General features: G+C 34.4%; 1 pseudogene; it reads right to left on the bottom strand.

Annotated features, from left to right (window-relative positions):
* Nucleotides 1-2,844: 2,844 nt before the first annotated feature.
* LOC132132017 (5S ribosomal RNA) lies at nt 2,845-2,963 on the bottom strand (annotated as a pseudogene).
* Nucleotides 2,964-4,241: the final 1,278 nt, after the last annotated feature.

Here is a 4,241-nt window from a genome sequence, read left to right as displayed (position 1 = left end):
ATTGAATAAATACCTGGGGTTATGTTTGTTTTCTTCTAAAAGAGAAGAAAAGTAATCGGATCTAGCAGTTTTTAATGCTTTTCTGTAGGATATGTTACTTTCCCGCCAAGCAATACGAAATACCTCTAGTTTTGTTTTCCTCCAGCTGCGCTCCATTTTTCGGGCTGCTCTCTTTAGGGTGCGAGTATGCTCATTATACCATGGTGTCAAACTGTTTTCCTTAACCTTCCTTAAGCGTAAAGTAGCAACTTTATTTAAAGTGCTAGAAAAGAGAGAGTCCGCTTTTATGTATCCTTCTTTATTTTTCTCTGTCATATAACTTATTTTTTTCTCTTATATTACTAACTGTATAACTTATTTCTCTCCCTATTATTGAATTGGATTGATTTGTTGTTATTATTCCAGGTAGAACATTCTTTAACCGATTTGTTAATATTTTTGCAAGAATTTTAGGATTTTTTTTATAGTTCTTTAAATGAGCTGAATCACATCTTTTTTTTTTTTATTAGCTTTACCAATCCTATTCTCATCAATTGACTTGCTTGCCCTCTATCATACATTTCCTCATAAATGTCTTTTAAAATGGGGATTAAAATATCCTTAAAAACTCATACTTATAAAATTCACTAGTCAAACCATCTGCTCCAGGATTCTTCCCATTGTTTAATAAAAACTGCTTTTCCTCCTCTTTTATACCTTCACTTTTAAATAGATCTGCATAAAATTCCCTTACACTTTGCAAAATCTCTTTGGACTCTTTTACTCTTCTCCCATCCTTTTTCAATACTTCCTTTATTGTATCAGCCTTTTGTCTACTTTCCTCTAAATTAAAAAAGAATTTTGTACACCTTTCTCCTATTACATTCTTACCCCACTTCTTATCATAGCTCCTCTACATTTGTCTTCTTCTATTTCTTTTAATTTATCCTCGTAAATTATAATACTTTCTATATCTCCATTTTCTTTTTGTAATTCCTCTTTCAAAATATTCCTAACTGCTACTTCTTCTCCCCTTTTAATCTTTTGTTTCAATCTACTATACCTACTTTTTTATTTCATATTTTACATTATCCCACCACATCCTCTTATCTTCTTCGAACATCCTTTTCCCTCTCTCATTCATTATTATTGCTTCCACTGCAAATTTATAATACTCATCTTTTAAAAGTTCATTATTTAAACACCATATCCCCTTTCCCCTCTCTACACCATGTTCATTAAAATTAACTATTAACATACTATGATCAATAAGTGAAGTAATTTTGTAATATATCTTGTCAATATTTTTTGCCATATTTCTTTTAATCAACATAAAATCTATTCTACTCTGCTTCATTTTATCTTTTACTAACTGTTGCCTTGAAAAATCTTTTATTCCTTCATTTCGTTCTCTCCATATATCTATTAGATCATTTTTATCAATAAATTTAAGCAATTCATCCCTTCCACTATCTCTTTTAAAAACAAAGCAGTGTTAGTCACCCATTAATACAACCTTTTCCCACTTTTCTATAAAATCATTTAAATTATTTAAAAATATTTTATTTTCATCCTCTGCATTTGGAGCATGTACATTATATAAAATTATAGTTTATCCTCCACAGACCATTTTCACAATTATACATTTGCCTTCTTTATCACAATATATCATTTTAACATCATCACATATATTTATTTTAAATAAAACTGCAACTCCTTTTCCCTTTTTCACCATCACCATTGTTATAATAAATTTCCCCCTTCCATCTTCTTTTAACATCTTCCATTTTTCATTTTTCCAATTTGTTTCTTGCAATAAGATCACATTTGATTTTTTTACACAGTTCTTTCACTTTTTCTAATTTTTCCTCTTTTAATAAACTTCTAACATTTAATGATATAATACTTAAAAGGCTAATAATTAAAATGTTCTTTTCTATATGCATCCTTCATTTTCTTCTTCCCTATTCATCAGTACCCCAAATCTATTTTCATCAAATTCTTTTTCTTTTCTTCTGCCTTCTATTTTTAACCATTTCTATATTGGGGGTTACCTTTATGGATCTTCTTCTCTGTATTCTTTCCTTTCCCATTTCATTAGATTCCTCGTTGTCTCCTTTTCCCAAATCCTCTTCTGTTTCCAAGTTCTTTTGTACTTCTTGCATGTTGTCCTGTTCCTCCGTCATTGTTTGCATTGTCTCTAGTGATGTTTGAATGTCACTTTCCATTTGTCCATCATTGTCCTTTTCTTTCTGATGCTCCACTTCATTTTCTGCAGTGTCCATCAAGCAATTTCGTTCTTCTTCCTCCATCCTTTACAGTGGATGTATATCCTTTTCTGTTGAGTTCATTTAAAGCTCTAAAAGTTAAAACTAATATTTTAAAATCAATGCGAATTTTGATAGGTAGCCAGTGTAGGGAGGACAAAATAGGGTTGATATGAGCCCGTCTGCCAGATCTTGTTAAAAAACTTGCAGCAGCATTTTGTACCATTTGGAGACGATTTAGAGCAGATTTGTTAAGAAAAGTAAAAAGAGAGTTACAATAATCTAAACGTGAAGAAATAAAAGCATGAATTACAATCTCAAGATCAGAGTCCGTTAAAATCATCCTCAATTTAGCAATATTTCTTTGCTGATAAAAACAATTTCTCGAATGGCAGTCCAAAGACAATGATTGAGCATTTTTAGTAGAGCAATTTATAAGAAGGGAAGAAAATGCAAAAGTTTAAAGCAACTGGCTTTTCCAGGAGGACTAACATCCAAGTATTAACCAGGCCTAAACCTGCTTTGCCTCTGAAATCGGGCAGAGACTTTTTTTTTTTTTTTTTTTTTGATTATTATATAATTTGTGATAAATTCCAAAAGTTTACAGCACCTGGTATTACCATGCGGTCTCCCATCCAAGAACTAACCAGGCCCAAACCTGCTTAGATTCCGAGATCAGACAAGACCAGGCATAGCCAGGTTGGTTTGGCCATCAAGTCAAGTCACCTTTATTTATATAGCGCTTTAAACAAAATACATTGCGTCAAAGCAACTGAACAACATTCATTTTGAAAACAGTGTGTCAATAATGCAAAATGATAGTTAAAGGCAGTTCATCATTGAATTCAGTGATGTCATCTCTGTTCAGTTAAATAGTGTCTGTGCAATTATTTGCAAAAAAGTCAACGATATTGCTGTAGATGAAGTGACCCCAACTAAGCAAGCCAGAGGCGACAGCGGCAAGGAACCGAAACTCCATCGGTGACAGAATGGAGAAAAAAAACCTTGGGAGAAACCAGGCTCAGTTGGGGGGCCAGTTCTCCTCTGACCAGACGAAACCAGTAGTTCAATTCCAGGCTGCAGCAAAGTCAGATTTAGCAGAAGAATCATCCGTTTCCTGTGGTCTTGTCCTGGTGCTCCACTGAGACTAGGTCTTTACAGGGGATCTGTATCTGGGGCTCTAGTTGTCATGGTCTCTGCTGTCTTTCAGAGCAGTAGAGGTCCTTTCTAGGTGCCGATCCACCATCTGGTCTGGATACGTACTGGATCCGGGTGACTGCAGTGACCCTCTGATCTGGATACAGACTGGATCTGGTGGTTACGGTGACCTCGGAACAAGAGAGAAACAGACAAATATTAGCGTAGATGCCATTCTTTTAATGATGTAGCAATTACATACGGTGTTATGGGAAGTGTTCTCTGTTCCGGTTTACCTAATTAATGCAGCCTAAAAATTTAATGGATTTGGATATTAAAAGCATATTAGTATGTTATGTGTAAGCCAGGTTAAAGAGATGGGTCTTTAATCTAGATTTAAACTGCAAGAGTGTGTCTGCCTCCCGAACAATATTAGGTAGGTTATTCCAGAGTTTAGGCGCCAAATAGGAAAAGGATCTGCCATCCGCAGTTGATTTTGATATTCTAGGTATTATCAAATTGCCTGAGTTTTGAGAATGTAGCGGACCTAGAGGATTATAAAGTAAAAGGAGCTCATTCAAATACTGAGGTGCTAAACCATTCAGGTCTTTATAAGTAATAAGCAATATTTTAAAATCTATACGATGTTTGATAGGGAGCCAGTGCAGTGTTGACAGGGCTGGGCTAATATGGTCATACTTCCTGGTTCTAGTAAGAACTCTCGCTGCTGCATTTTGGACTAGCTGTAGTTTGTTTACTAAGCGTGCAGAACAACCACCCAATAAAGCATTGCAATAATCTAACCTTGAGGTCATAAATGCATGGATTAACATTTCTGCATTTGACATTGAGAGCATA

This window comes from Carassius carassius, chromosome 48 (genome assembly GCF_963082965.1).
Source record: "Carassius carassius chromosome 48, fCarCar2.1, whole genome shotgun sequence".
Taxonomy (NCBI): Eukaryota; Metazoa; Chordata; class Actinopteri; order Cypriniformes; family Cyprinidae; genus Carassius; species Carassius carassius.
Note: the sequence above shows the minus strand (reverse complement) of the source record. Positions and strands in the feature narration are given on the sequence as shown.